At 37.5% G+C, this 16,143-nt stretch overlaps 1 protein-coding gene across 1 annotated transcript in view; it reads right to left on the bottom strand.

Moving 5' to 3' along the window:
* The window catches only part of LOC110561735 (vomeronasal type-2 receptor 116-like), a 799,658-nt gene that overhangs the window by 122,722 nt on the left and 660,793 nt on the right, over positions 1 to 16,143 (bottom strand).

Here is a 16,143-nt window from a genome sequence, read left to right on the forward strand (position 1 = left end):
TTTAAGAATTTGTTATTTAAGCTGTGGGCTGGCTTTCCCCAGGGTCAGATGATTGTTCAAGGTTCCTGAATAAACTGCATTGAAAAAAAAAAAAAGAATTTGTTTTCATTTCCATTATGTGATATTGGTGTGTCTTTGCATGTTTATGTGCCTGTCCATTCTGGTTTCCAGGAAATACAGACCCTTTTATCTTCATGTACCAGGAATTACAGGAAGTTGTCAAAAACCTTACCTAGGTCCTGGGAATGGACTTGTCTTAACTGCACAGCCACTTCTCTAGTTCTTTAAACATCTTAAATACGTTGTATATAATCTTGATGTCAAGAAGTGGAAATTACTTCATAGAAAAGATCAACCCTATTTTTGTAAAAGAGTTGATGACTTTGGACATAATAAGTATATTCAACTCTTTTTAATCTGTTTTTTATCGTAGCCTTGGAGAAAGTAAATTATATACCATGTTCACTTAATGGAGGAGATCAACAACTGTGGTTGTGGTCAGTATTTTGAAACATTGGAGTAGGTATTGAAGTTTGCTGCATGTATAGTAAATCCATTCACAGAAGTTTATTAGGTCATTCTGATATTCTTTCTGTGGCTTCTGTTCATTTTCTCAATGCATTTTCAGTTGGTTATAGGTATTTTTTTGCTGCAGTGTATAGAATGGGATTCCCATTGTCTACATGGTCCATTGCTTATTTACATCAGGCAGTGTAGGAGAAAGCATGGTGGTTATGTTTTCCATGTTTTCACAAATTCCTTAAGGTATTTGTTTTCAAGCTGTGCTTGGATGTCAATAATTAGTCAAAGCTACATTTGAAGTCTTGATTCTCATGTGCCAGCCTTCTGAGTAGACGTCCAAGGGTGAAAAATATTCCCCTAATGTGTTCTGTTTTATCAACATATTTTTACCCACATGAATGTTAAAATGCTTAATAGTATGTATGTATGTGTGCATGTGTGAGTATGTATGTACATATTGTTTGAAGTTCCATGCTTCTTTATGTTCCCAATACTTACTATATGGCACATCACCTAGAAGTAGTACTCTCTTAGAGAATTATCGAGGTGCTAGATAATGTAACAGAATGAGATTTATTTCAAAAGAGAATGTATGTGTGTGTAATGTACACATGATGATTTAGGCTCAATTTCTGTGTAGTCCATATTACTCCTACAGAATTTTCTATATAATCCTACAGTATTTCTATATATGGGCTGTTGTGTATGCAAACTCAAATACCAGCACATACATAAATAATTTTTAAACCTGAAAAGGACCAGTGTATTCACTGGCTGAAACACTCTTTGGGTTTCAGGTATAGAACTCACATAGGGTAAGTAGATAGTTATCAGCAATAAGTTGTCTTCTCACTGGCACATACATACCATGGCATAGGTGTATGCAGAAAAACACAAACATTTTTAAATGGATGAAATTAACAAAGCTAAAGAAAGAACCCAGTTATTGACAAAATAAGAAATGATTTGCAAGTGTAACTAACTGTAGAATTTGAAGAATTATTACTGTTCATTAAAGGAACAATTGTTCCTTTGTATATCTTATTTTTTCATTACTTGATTCAAGGATAGTTCATTTTAAAAACATACCTCAGGTTGGCTCACAAGTTCATCCCTGTCATCTCAGACCTGAGAGTCAGTGGCAGGATAATCTTTTGGAGATTGAGGCTAGCTTGTTCCACAGAGTGAGTTCTTTTGTTTGTTTGTTTATGAGAGAGAATTTGCTTGTGTATCCTTGGCTGTGTTGCAGTCACTTTATAGACCAGGCTGGCCTTAAATTCATGGACATCTGCCTGCCTCTTCCTCCCTGAATGCTGGGATTACAGGTGTGTGCCACAGATTGAGTTCTAAAACAGCCATGGCTATGAAGACGTATCCTGTCTCTAAATAATTCCAAAAAGGTAGACTATATCTCAAATTATGGATTTTTTTCTAATATCTGACTGGTTTCAACAAAGCCTTTTGTTACATTTACTCACATCAAGAGAACTGTGATAACAATGAAAATAAGAAGGAATGTGGAAAGTCCACTCAGAGGAGTAGAAATCCATTGAATTCTTCACCAGCCATTTATCAGATTCTTCATCATGTTCAAGTGCTAGGAGACAGAAGGGGTAATGCAGCATTTTCATCCTCTACATTGTAGTGATGTCATTGGGAACTAGAGAATTCATGGTACTGCTACTTTTTGAAGCCAGTTTAATTCCTAGCACTTAAGTCAAGGGCTCAGAAATATATATGTGTTTCCAAGTCCAGGATATCAGATATATTCGTCTGGCTTCCTAGAGGACAAGACAATGAAAATGGTGAAAAGATACATGACCATGTAATTCTGTAATATAAAACATTTTCTTCCTATATAATATTTTTCTTTAAAAATTAAAATTGATTTAATTTAGATGCATAAGTTTTGCCAGTGTGTATACTAAGTACATGCATGTTATCAGTGGAAGCCAGAAGACAATGTCTGTTCCCCCATGATTGGAGTTTCAGACAGTTGTGGGCTATCTCTTTCCTAGGCTAGAGGTGCTGAGCCATCTATTCAGCATTAGGAACGTATCATTAATAACAGTAATGTTTGTCTTTAGTGCTGAGCAGAAGCAGAAATGTAGGTCCTTTTTTCATATCCATTTTGTTAACCTGTGTCTTTTTACTAGGCACTTGATGGCCTTGATGTTGAGAGATTATAATGACCAGTTTTTACTTCCTGGTATTTTGATAGTGGTGGTGGTAGTGAGTATGTGTGTGTGTATTTCTCTTTTTGGTTTTGCTTATGTGGTGGTAAATATTTCTTGTGTTTTCTTGGGCATAGTTGGCCTCCTTGGGTTGGAGTTTTACTTGTAGTAACTTCTGTAGGGCTGGATTTGTGGATAGGTACTTGGCCTTTTCCACTTGCAGCTACCAAGGATCGTGCATACACTGGACCTAGATCCCATATATATATATATGGCTTATTCACAAATTAGTTTTCATGTGGGTCCCCCTAGGAAGTGGAGTGGGGGCTGTCTCTGACATGGACTCTGTTATCTGCTTTTCAATCACTTCCCCCTGGTGAGGCTGCCTTGCCTAACTTCAGTGGAATAAGATGCATTCAGTCCTGATATGACTTGTGTGGCAGTGAGTTGCTGTCGTGGATGTACGGCTCCCCCCTTTCTGAGAAGGGGAGAGGGGCAATAGGAATGGAAGGTATTCCTGGGAGGAGAAAAGGGAGGGGACTGTGATTAGGATGTAAAGTAAATAAATGAATAAACTTATTTTTAAAAAGAATACAGCAAATGGTAAGTATCAATTACATGCAAAAGTATTGTAAAATGAAGTGTTTAGGGAAGAAGACATTGATAAAATTGATTCTCACCATTTACTGTTTGACATTGCCTAACTTTACATAAGAAAATTTTAGTCCAGTGGATGAATATGTGGGGAATGGTGAACTAACACCAGTAAGGAAGCTCTCTGAGAATAACACAACAGTGGTAGCCTATAGACATTTCTTTGTGTACACATACCTACCTATTGTTCCAGGGGTACTGTTAAAAACATTGCAAAACAGACTGAATGTTGACATATGAGGGAAGAGGCTTTCTCTGCTATTTAATGACCTGCTGTTGGCCTACATGTGTAACCATGGCAAGAGTGAGTTTTTTCAGTATTTGTCAGTGTTCTTTCATCTGGACATTCTCACTTTCCTTCCCCTTTACTATGGACCTTGAAAATTACATGATTCCTGAAACCATTTTTTGACTGAAATCTACAAACCAGTCATAAAAATATTAGTTTACATTGTCTATTGTGCCACATAAACCTCTCAAATCTTTCTGTCAGCTAAATTATGATTATTTTTTGTTTGTTTTTACTGTGGTTATTTTGGAACTCCCTATGTAGACCAGGCTAGCCTCAAACTCACAGAGAACCCTCTTCCTCCAGAGTGCTGGGATTAAAGGCATGAGCCACCTACTATCCAGATTATTCTGATTAATTTTTAGGTAGAAAAATGTGTTACTAGTATTCAACCATTATTAATGTTTTAATTATTTATTTTGAATTATGTGTTTGTATAAATGTAGTATAACACCCAAAATTGTCTTACATACTTATTAGTTACATGTGCACACATTTATGGATACACACACACAAACAGACTCATATATGCGTGCATATTCACATAAAGATTGCATTTCTGTATGATTGCTAAGTTTCATTAATTAAGTAGTATTTTTAAAACATGCGTTTAAAGATTTTGATGTATATGCCTATAATATCAACATTTAAGAGAGGAGGAGCTCAAAAAGATCTTCAGCTTTGTACCAAGTTAGATGCTCATCTGCCTCTCAGTAAAGTAAAATGCATTTATTATTATATATGATTTTTAAAGATTTTCGGTTATATTTTATTTTTTAATTAAGTATGTTTGTAGGGACCTGTGTGGAAGTATGTGCATGTGAGTGTAAGTATCACTTGGGGCCAGAAGAGACTTTCAGACTCTGTGAAGGTGAAGTTAAAAGAGAATGTAACCTGACTCGTGTGCACAGTAGGAAATGAACTTTGGTACTCTAGAGCAATGGCTGATTGATTGGATAAGAGCACTTGTTCCTCTTGAGGACCTGAGTTTGTGAATGTGAAAAGCTTAAGAGCTCTGCCAACAAAAGATCTCCATTTTTAGTTGATAAGTAAAACTAATTGCAGGATGAATGTCTCTTTATCTGGTTGGAAGTACCCTGCTGTTTCAAGTCGCAGCCTTCCCAGTCATGATAGCCATTCTAAGCTAGGCATTAAGGTACAGGACTCCCTCTGCCCACCAGAGCCTCCTGATCTCTTCCTGACTACATCTGGAGAGTGTCCTTAGACATGGATGCCACCAACCACTTTTGATAGCTGCCTTCAACACAGATCCAGGCTAACTCTCCCCTCCCTTCACCTGTAGGATAATTGGGTATTGTGTTCTTGTTCATATGATAGGAGTGTGCTGTTTAGTGCAAATCAAACATCCTAGAAGTACCTAATTTTAAAGAAATATGTACACCACTCCTTGGAGCACCCCAAGTCCAAGGGGTTATATAGCTTTTGTTTTCTGGAATTAAAGTTAAACTTGCTCTCTGTGGGGTGTTCCCAGAATAGCTGAACTCCATCATGCTTGCTGGCCTTCCAAGGTTTACAGCTAATCTTTTCCCCCTCCTGCCTTCCTGGGTTTGTGGGAAACAGCCCCTGAGGCAGGAGAACCACCTTATCTCTGTAATGTTTGGGATCAAAAGTTTCAGACATCATACCATTACATATTGCAGATGTTTCTGGATATGAGGTGCCCAATAACCAGTGCCTTGGGGATGGGACTCTGTAAAATGAGTTACACCTAATGTTTATTTTATAGTAATGTTGCAGGCAAGCTTCAGGGTACAAAATCTTATGAGCCAAGCACAGTGGCCATTGGAGCAGAAATCAGAGTCCAGCCTGGGTAATTGCCTTCCCTCACAGGAAGGAAGGAAGGAAAGAAGGGAGGGAGGGAGGGAGGGAGGGAGAGAGGGAGGGAGGGAGGGAGGGAGGAAGGAAGGAAGGAAGGAAGGAAGGAAGGAAGGAAGGAAGGAAGGAAAAAAAGACAGAAAAAAAATAGAATCTTCTTCTTTGCTACCTTTCTTCCTTGTGGGCTCATTTGATAATCATTACCCAATGGAGACCATGCTGTTCTCTAAAGTTTGCATATCCATAAATGTAGGTTTCAAACCTGGGACAAATGGGAGAGATGTCTACTTAACATATTAAAACATAACTAGCTGCCAGTCTTCTCCCGGAAATCCCCCAGTCCTTACAAAGCATAATATCGTTCTCTTGGCTGGCATCTTCCATTCTCTACCCTAAATTTTCCTGCCCAGGGTGTCTGGGCTAACATCCCTTTTCCATATCAACTTGTAGATTGTTTAGCAAGGTCAGGTAAGATGTTTTTGCTAATGGGTCTGATGTAAATAATCTTAGAGAACCAAGTGAAGTTAAGAAAAGTACACTCTTAATAGTAAAGCCAAGGACTCTAAGGTTGATAAGCAGAAACAAAAGCCCAAGTTAGCACTTGCTGAATGGACAGTCCAGTTGGTCCTGTAACTGAGACAACAATTGATTTCCTTATGTTTGTTTTTTCCCTCAGGTTCTTATATGATTTAATAAAAGTTATTAATGAGCAATGAACACCCCTTCAAGATTTAATATAGAGGCAGCTGATTGTTTTATATGCATAAATGTTTAGATTCGTGATCCTTTTAAGACTTTTATAAGATTACTTTTTAATATAATTGCTTCTTGATTACCCCAATTTCAGCTTGCTAGCTGAAAAGCTGGCTGAGAAGTTATGTTGCTTGCTCATCTTGTTAACTGATCACAAGTTGGTTAATTACAAGTGTATATGGGGTCTTGGGAATAATTATTTTCACATTTGTTTTTCACCCACAATATGTAAAACATTTGATCATGTGAAGGTATTGGAGAATATGTAAGTGGTTTTTGCATATATTCATTGTAATCATTCACTTAAAGGTAGAGTGTAACCACATTGTCTGTTTAGTACTTAAAATCTTGTTGGGCTAGATAAGCAGTGGAAAAAGAATAAAAGTGTGGTTTGAACTGGCACTCTGGGTCTTGTTCCCTCCACCAAGGTGTATGTGTGTAGGATAGTTTCGACCTCATTTTTTGGAGTTTGTTCCATCCACCAATATGTATGTATGTAAGGGGGTTTGGAACTTACTCTATGGAGTTTCTTCCATATACCAAGTTGTATATATGTAAGATGGTTTGAAAGTTGTTCTCTGGAGTTTGCTCCATCCACCCAGTATGTGAACATGTATGTATGTATGCACTCATGAATGTATGTATGTATATATGTATGTATGTGATTGTGTGAAGTAAGAGAAGCTAAATGAAGAGAAGCTTAAAGAGAAGCTTTCTGGAACCTACCTGCTGGAGTGTCTTACCTCTTAAAGAATAAATCTCTCTCTCTCTCTCTCTCTCTCTCTCTCTCCTCTCTCTCTCTCTCTCTCTCTCTGTGTGTGTGTGTGTGTATGAGTCTTTGGGCTACATCTGAGCAGGAGTTTTAGGTCCTCTCCATGCATGGTCCTTGGTTGTGGTATCAGTCTCTGCAGGGGCCTCAGGGCCCAGTTTTTTGGCTTCGTTAGTCTCCTTTTGGAGCTCCTGTCCCCTCCAGGTCTTTCTATCTCCCACTACTTTCATGAAATTCCATGCTCTCTCCCCAAAGTTTGGGTATGAGTCTCAGCCTCTGCTTCAATACCTCAGTCAGTGGAGTCATTCAGAGGCTTTCTGTGGAAGGCTCCTGTCATATTCCCTGTCTTCTCCTGCTTCCCATGTCAACCATGTTTTCCCTTTTGAATGAGGATTGACCATCTTCTGTAGGTTCTTCCCTGCTATACTCTAGGAGTATAGATCTCAGTATGTTTATCCTCTTTTATATGTCTAATAACCACTTATAAGTGAGTATATACCATATGTGTCTTTCTGCTTCTAGTTACCTCACTCAAGATGATCTTTTCTAGTTCCCACCATTTGCCTGCCAGAGAACTCCTTCAGCTGATAAACAGCTTCAGAAAATTGGCTGGATACAAAATTAACTCAAAAACAAAAACAAAAACAAAAACAGCCCTCCTAAAAGACAAAAGGGCTGAGTAATAAATTAGGGAAACAACACCCTTCAGCCACAAATAACATAAAGTAACTTGGTGTAATCCTAACCAAGCAAGTGAAAAAGCTGTATGTTAAAAAAAAATCCAATTGGATCTTAAAACTCCTCAGTCCCCACTCTTTCATCCCTTTAACCTGCCTGCCCGGTAGGAATAAGGATATTCTAAAGACACATTTATATTCCCACCTTAGGCAAACATCTTGTGAAACCATGGACTCCATGAAATTCTAATTGCCCCTCGAATCTCATTCTGTGAAAAGGCTGATTCCTTCAGATGAGAAATTCTCTGCTAAATAAACATTAACTCAATGTCTGAATACCTTTCAGGAGATGAATGTGCTGAGAATGAAAGGGATTTAAGTGTTGCAAAATTTTATTATATGGCTTGGTTATATTACTTATTTGTGTGTTCCTTGCCATCTGTCTAAAACTGTTAAGACCTCAAGGATAAATTAATTACCTTATAACTTCATCACTGGTCAAAATTACTGAATAAATATGTTGATATTTTTTCATTAATTTGCTTTTTGTCATTGTTTTCTCTCTTTTTTTATTTTAAGGAATAGCCCCACAATTGGGATGTCCCACTATATATCTCTGGCATTCCTGGAACTCAGTATATATCCTAGATCTACCCAGCTTGTCTCCAGAGTGCCGGCATTAAAAATAGACATGTCACAGCTTGATAATTCAGTTCTTTTAATTGTCTTATTGATGCTGAGTGGCTGGTTAGGGTACCTAGGACATGGGCTCTGGTCCTAACTCCAGTAACAGAAGAAGGCTCCCAATAAGTGCAATCCTCCTGGCTAAGGTCCACTGTCTTGCATCTATGAGCAATACTGTTTTCCTTTTATCAGTGAGTCTGTTATAATTCATCTAAAATCTAGGTCAGAGTTATATTCTTATTCTACAGAGAGAGAAACCCAGGATCATACAGATAAGTGGTTTTGTAATATAGTTAAGTCTAACTGATCATCTTACTCAAACCATCATTCTATTACATCACTAAATGAAGTTGAAGCCACCTCAGCGAGGTATGGTGACACATGCCAGTAATTATGGTGCGTAGAAAGAGAGGCAGGAATTTCAAGGTTTCAAAGTCACCCAAGGAGAGAATGGTCAGTGGTATTGTGGGTGGCCCTCAGAACAAAGACAGGTTCAGGCCAATGTCCCTAGTCTTCCCTGCAGCTCCAGAATTTCAGATCCATGGCACCAGCAATTGTTTGCTAAGGTATTTAATTGTGTTTGCTTGTGTTTTTCTAATGTTTCTTGTCCAAGGCAGCCTAGATCAATTCAGGGTCAGACTCCTGTTAGTCACTAATGAAGGGAACTCTCCTGCATGTGGGGAAATTAGCCTGAGTCAGGGATGAGCTCCCTAATTACATATCCAGAGGACCGTCTTCAGCCCTGAAATCATACACACAGAACCAACAGAAATGGACTCAGCAGGTTTAATTCATATGCTTGTACATACTTGCTCACATAATTAAAAGGAGAAATGGGACATTGATACAAAAGTGCTCAATAAAATACTTGCATACTGAATCCAAGTACAAATCAAAGATATCATCCACACTGACCAACTAGGCCTCATCCCAGATATGCAGGGCTGGTTCAATATACAGAAATCCATCAATGTAATACACCATATAAACAAACTGAAATAAAAAGACCATATGATAATCACCTTAGATGCTGAAAAAGCATTTGATAAAATCCAACATTCATTTATGTATAAAGTCAAATAGAGATAAGGGATACAAGGCACTTATCATAGAGTAAAGGCAATATACAGCAAGCCTATAGCCAACTTCACACTAAACGGAGAGAAACTTAAATCAATCCCACTGAAATCAGGGACAAGGCAAGGCTTCCCACTCTCTCCGTACCTTTTTAACATAGTAATTGAAGTCCTTACTAGGGTAATAAGACAATTAAAGAGATCAAAAGGATTCTGTTCAGAAAGGAAGAAGTCAAGGTATCACTATTTGCAAATGATATGATAATATACATGAGTGACCCCAAAAGTTCTACCAGAGAACTCCTAGAGCTGATAAACACTTTTAGCCAAGTGGCTGGATACAAAATCAGCTCAAAAACAATCAGTAGCTCTCCTGTATACAAAAGACAAATAGACTGAGAGAGAAATTAGGAAAACAACATCCTTCACAATAGCCACAAAGGGCATGAAGTACTTTGGTGTAACTCTAACCAAGCAAGTCAAAGACTTATATGAAAAAAGAAAACAAACTTTCAGTCTCTGAAGAAAGAAATAGAAGACGATATCAGAAGGTGGAAAAGTATCCCATGCTCATGGCTTGGTGGGATTAACATAGTAAAAATGGCCATCTTACCAAAAGCAATCTACAGATTCAATGCAATTCTCATCAAGTTACCAACACAAATATTTACAGACCTTGAAAGAAAAATTCTCAACTTCATATGGAATACAAAGAAACCAAGAATCACTAAAACACTCCACTACAATATCTTCTGGAGGTATCTCCTTACCTGATCTCAAGCTATACTTTAGAGCAACAATAATAAAAAAAATGCATGGTACTGGCATAAAAACAGAATGGTTAATCAACATAATCAAATAGAAGATATAGAAATAAACCCACACATTATGGACACCTAATTTTTGACAAAGATGCCAGAACCATACAATGGAAAAAATAGATTCTTCAATAAATGGTGCTATCTAACTGGATGTCTACATGTGCAAAATGCAAATAGATCTGTACTCATCACTGTGTACAAAACTAAAATCTAAGTGGATCAAAGACTTCAATATAAAACCAGAGTAACTAAACCTGTTAGAAGAAAAAGTGGGGAAGAGCCTTGAACTCCTTGGCACAGGAGACAACTTCCTGAACAGAACACCAACAGCACAGGCTCTAAGATCAACAATCAATAAATGAGACCTCATGAGACTGAAAAATCTTCTGTAAAGCAAAGGACACTGTCGTCAGAATAAAATGACAGCCTACAGACTGGGAAAGGATTTTGACCAAACCTATATCTGAAAAAAGGCTAATATGCAGAATGGATAAAGAACATCAAAAGTTAAACAGCAACAAATCAAGTAACCTAATTAAAAACTGAGAATCAGAGATAAACAGAATTCTCAATAGAGGGACATTGAATGGCACAGAAACACTTAAATAAATGTTCAATGTCCTTAGTCACCAGGGAAATGCAAATCAAAACAACCCTGAGATTTCACCTTACACCCATCATAATGCTTAAGATAAAAAACTTAAGTGATAACACATGCTGGAGAGGTTGTGAAGAAGAGGAATCCTACTCCATTGCTGGTGGGAATGTAAACTTTTACAATCACTTTGAAAATCAATCTGGCACTTTCACAGACAATTAAGAATAGTGCTTACTCGAGATCCAGTTATACCACTTCTAAGTATCCAAAAGATGCTCAAATACATTTGTTCAGCCATGTTCGTAGTAACTTTATTTGCAATAGCCAGAAGCTGGAAACAACCCAGATGTTTCTCAGTGAAGGAATGGATGCAAAAATTGTGATACATTTACACAATGGAATACTACTCAGCAATTAAAAACAAGGAAATCATGAAATTTGCAGGCAAATGGTAGGAACTAGAAAAGATCATCCTGAGTGAGATATCACAGAAGCAGAAAGACTCACATGGTATATACTCACTTATAAGTGGATATTAGACATATAATATAGGATAATTATACTAAAATCTGTACACCTAAGGAAGCTATGCAAGGAGGAATGTGGGGAATATGCTCAATCCTCATTCAGAAAGTCAAATGGGATGGGCATTGAAGAAGGAGACAATAGAAAACAGGACAGTGGCCTACCACAGAGGGCCTCTGAAAGACTCTACCCAGCAATGTACCAAAGCAGATACTGACTTATAACCAAACTTTAGGCATAGTGCAAGGAATCTTATGAAATAAGGGGGAGAGAGTAAGACCTGGAGGAGACAGGAACTCCACAAGGAGAGCAATAAAACCAAAAAAAATCTGGGCACAGGGGCCTTTTCTGACACTGATACTCCAACCAAGGATCATTTATGGATATATCCTAGAACCCCTACTCAGATGTAGCTCATGGCAGCTCAGTATTTAAGTGGGTTCCCTACTAAGGGGAGCAGGGACTGTCTCTGACATGAACTCATCGGCTGGCTCTTTGGTCACCTCCCCCTGAGTGGGGAGCAGCTTTGCCAGGCCACAGAGGAGGACAATGCAGCCAGTTCTGATGAGAACTGATAGACTAGGGTCAGATGGAAAGGGAGGAGGTCCTCTCCTACCATTGGACTCAGAGAGGGGCATGGGAGGAGGTGATGGAGGAAGGGTGGGATTGGGAGGGAATTAGGGAGGGGGCTAGAGCTGTGATATAAAGTAAATAAACTGTAATTAATATAAAAAATAAAAATTAAAAAAATAAAATAAAATGAAGATTTTCAGCTCTAGACTGAAAGGGGATCTGAGAAGGAATGCAAGAAAGATGGACAAATTGAAGAGACACCTGGGCCATTCACTTATTTTAGGACTGCATTGGTCAGATACTAAGTCATCATTTTAAAGGGTGGGAGGCTAGAGAGAGAGAAAAAAATGTTGAGGGTTGAGAGTTTTCTCTAGGGTTGAGAGAAAAATGTATGTATTTGGTTGTCTCTATAATGTATAGAAGAACTCTCTCCTGCAACTTTCATTTTTATCAGAATTTATGAAATGGATCTTCAGGAATATTTCTCAATGACAACTGGAAAATTTACCCCCCATACTGAGCAGACTGTTGTATTGATGTCTGTCCTAAAAATCCATTTATATATTTATGAAAAATACCCCTTAAAATATGTACTTGAGGTCAGGACCAATTTTATACCTTTCAGAATAATATGAATGCTATGATCATGGCCTCTGCGGTTATATGTGATATGGTCCCAGAAAACACCTCCATGCTCATATGTGACAATGCAAATATAAATAAGGTTTCAATCACAGCATTCTTTAGCATTTGCAGGATCACCAAGCAGGACCTACTTGGTACCAGCAGTTCCCCTGATGAGTATAGGGATAGTGTCTGCTTCTCATCTCTTCATACTAATTTGGAAGTTATGAGCTCAGAGGCTTACATATATAGTCCCCTTTGAGCAAGCAATATAGTCAGTGTTTTTCCCTTTCATATTTTAAATATGTTTGAGAAAAATATTTACAGTAGAGTCCGCAAATTCCACAAACTTTCAATACTCATCAATCAGCTTCCAAATAGCTATAATTGCTGACATGTGTTACCACACCTATCTCCTTTTCATATTTGTTGCTATTCTTTCCACAATTCAAACAGCAGAATCACACTTTAAATAATTCATTTTTTAAATTATGACTAAAATATATGTGATAACAAAGTGAAAGTGTATGCAGAAGAAAGTCCACTAAGCTTCAGCCCTATTCTAAGAAGTATGTGCTGCTGTGGAATTTTGAGAGTAGGAGAAATATCACCACCCCCATAGTAAGAGCAGAACAATTGGCTATCTAATACCAAATGGACAGTTCTGAAAATGTATATACAATTAACATTATAATTACTGAGGTGATTATATTTATGTAGTTAGAATATATATATATATATCCACATACATATATATGTATCTTAATATACATATATTTGTGTAAAAACAATTAATTTTAAAAAAAGCTATGATTTTAAAAGGGAACAAGTAAGGGAACATGGGGGGATATGTAATAGGAAATAAAATGGGGAAATAATGAAGTAATTATAAAGCAAAACATAAAATAAAACTATTTCATTTTTGTACAATGTAGCTTCTCATAGTAGTAAGGCAGGCATGACGCACATACTCATAGGTTATTAGACACAACAAAAACATTATTGAACAAGGAGAGATGTTATTTTTTTCTTGTCCTGCCTCTTCTGAGGTTCATGGGGCCTTGGCATAGCAAAGTTCAATATATTCCTTCCATGGTGAACTTCTCACAGGCTTCCATAAAGGTAAATATGGATTCTCCTGGGATAGGTCTACACCTAACAGAACAGGTATTCAGTGAATAATTATAAGACTGATGTCCATACTAAATTTCAAAGGGTGCATAGTGTTAAAACACAGGCTCAGTTTCCAAAGCAGGATTCTATTGAGCTATAAGCATATTTAAAATGTAATCAGAAGAGGTCACTAGGGAAAGGAAATATTGGGAATACATTGGAAAAGTAGACTTTTTTTTCCAGAAGTGATCAACTTGAGATTCATGAGAAAACTCATGTTTGAAGAAGTGTAGTTGGTAAAATATAGATCAGTGATTAACACTTTAATACAGTTGTTCATGTTGTAAGACACCCAACCATAAAATTGTTTCATTGCTACTTAATAACTGTAATTTTGTTACTGTTATGAATCCTAATGTAAGTCTCTGATAGGAAGATTGTTGGGAGCCGTGGCTCTGGCAGCTGCTTTGATATTTAAATCTCAGCTGAAAGACTGCTTTTACCAGGCCTTCAATGAACTCAGGGAAGAATTTGCAAGTCCATCTCCTTTTGTTTGTGACAGCAGGTGGGATAGCTTGTGAAGATAACACTTCTTGCTTCACCTCCTTGTGGAAATTTAACCCATTGTTCTGAGATGTTTTCTTTCTGGCTTAAAAGCTCTCTGCAATAAAAAAGTAAAGCTGCTGCTGTTAAGGCTGCTGCTGCTATGGCTGCTGTGGCTGATCGAATCTGGAACCTCTTAAAAAGTCTCCTGTGTGTTGTGTGTTAGTTTATTAATTTTAATCCTCACTACCAACTCAAGAACTGTTCGACTCTGCTAGCAGTCTCTGGCAGAAGATATCTAATAAGCTCTCTCCAAAGAGTTCAGGCCCAACAAGCTGAGAACCACTTGTCCAGAGTGAGGAAGTGGGTGAGTGAAGTAATCGTTTTTCAACTAAAATCATTTTTTTTAATTTGAGTAATAAATACTATCCATTATTTATGGAGTTTGCCAATATTATTCATGATTTAAAAATAAAAGCAGGAAGCACATTGCAAGATATCATATTTGAGATAAGAAGAAATACTCAAATTCTAGAATGATTCACAGAAAAAAACAGATTGATGTCAAACATTACATGAAGGCCAAAATCAGTGACTCCTAAAAACTGGCTACTGGAGTAACAACATGGATGTCATTGTTTACCCTAATGTCATAATATGTGTGCAACAAGAGGAGAAATACTTTGCGCAAAACATGAAATAACATGTTTTGAAACATTGTGATAGGCTAGGATCAAATAAAAGGGAGGAAGACCATCCCTGTCAGTGGATTAGGGTAGAAACATAGGAGGAAAAGAAGGAATGAGGATGTGATTGGGAGGAGATGAGTGAGGTGCAAAACAATTTGAATAAATTGTAATAATGATAATAAAAAGAATAGTAAAACAGTAATGTAAAAAGAAAGCATTGTGAAATTTATATTCACCTCCAAAGATTATCAATTCCTAATTCTTTTAACCTGTTAAAGGTCCATGTGAAAAAGGCAGCATGCAAAATCATTAAGACTGTGAACCTAAGAGTCTAACACATGCAAAAATCATAGCATACTTTAAAGATGAATGTGCTTTCCTGAGATACAGTCAGAAAGTTTCATGCACAGAGAAGTCAGGAAGTTTTGAAGAGTGGAGTAGAGTACATATGGGCCAATGTCTCTCTCTTTCTGCTTTGGCAGGGTTCCAGTGTACAGGGTAGGATCTGAGACAGGATGATGCATCCCTGTTTTCTTTATCTCTTGTGTCACCAGGCAATTGACCAGGAAGGATGATTGAAAGGAAAAGAAATATGGGAGGGAGCCCAGAATTCCTTCTGTAGGTTTAGGGACTGGCTATACTGCTTCTAAGGAGGAAAACTAAAACTAAATACATTTTTTTTTCTCTGACTGAAAATGTAAAAGGTTTCTCCTAGTCAAAACTGGAAGAGGTTGTTAAAAGGGGCCCTTTGACTTGAAATTGGCTCCTATGTAGGAACAGGCCTCTGAGGATGCCTCCTCAGTTAGATCCTGATGTAGACATCCAAAGTGAGAGCAGAGAATTCCAAAGTATCTAACATTCTTCATGTTGAGAAGTCATAGGTTTCCTTGTTAATTACTATCTACTATGGGAAGAAGCTTCTCTGATGAGGGTTGAGTTATGCACTATTTTACAGATACAGATATGTGTCATTAGGAATCTTTTTATTGCTACATTAATTTAATAGGTTAATAATAGTAGGTTTTCTTTTAGGGCTCATGAGTTATCTGCTCTCTGGTTCATGCCCTCAATGACAGTATCAGGAATGGGTTCCATCTTATGAGTGGGCATAAAATCCAATTTAAAAAGTGGTGGGTTTCTTCAATAACAGTTGTGCCACAATTGCACCAGTGGGCATAACTTTCAGGCTGGTTATTATTGTAGCTTACATAGTTCCCATCTAG

Source organism: Meriones unguiculatus, assembly GCF_030254825.1.
Source record: "Meriones unguiculatus strain TT.TT164.6M chromosome 13 unlocalized genomic scaffold, Bangor_MerUng_6.1 Chr13_unordered_Scaffold_34, whole genome shotgun sequence".
Lineage (NCBI taxonomy): Eukaryota > Metazoa > Chordata > Mammalia > Rodentia > Muridae > Meriones > Meriones unguiculatus.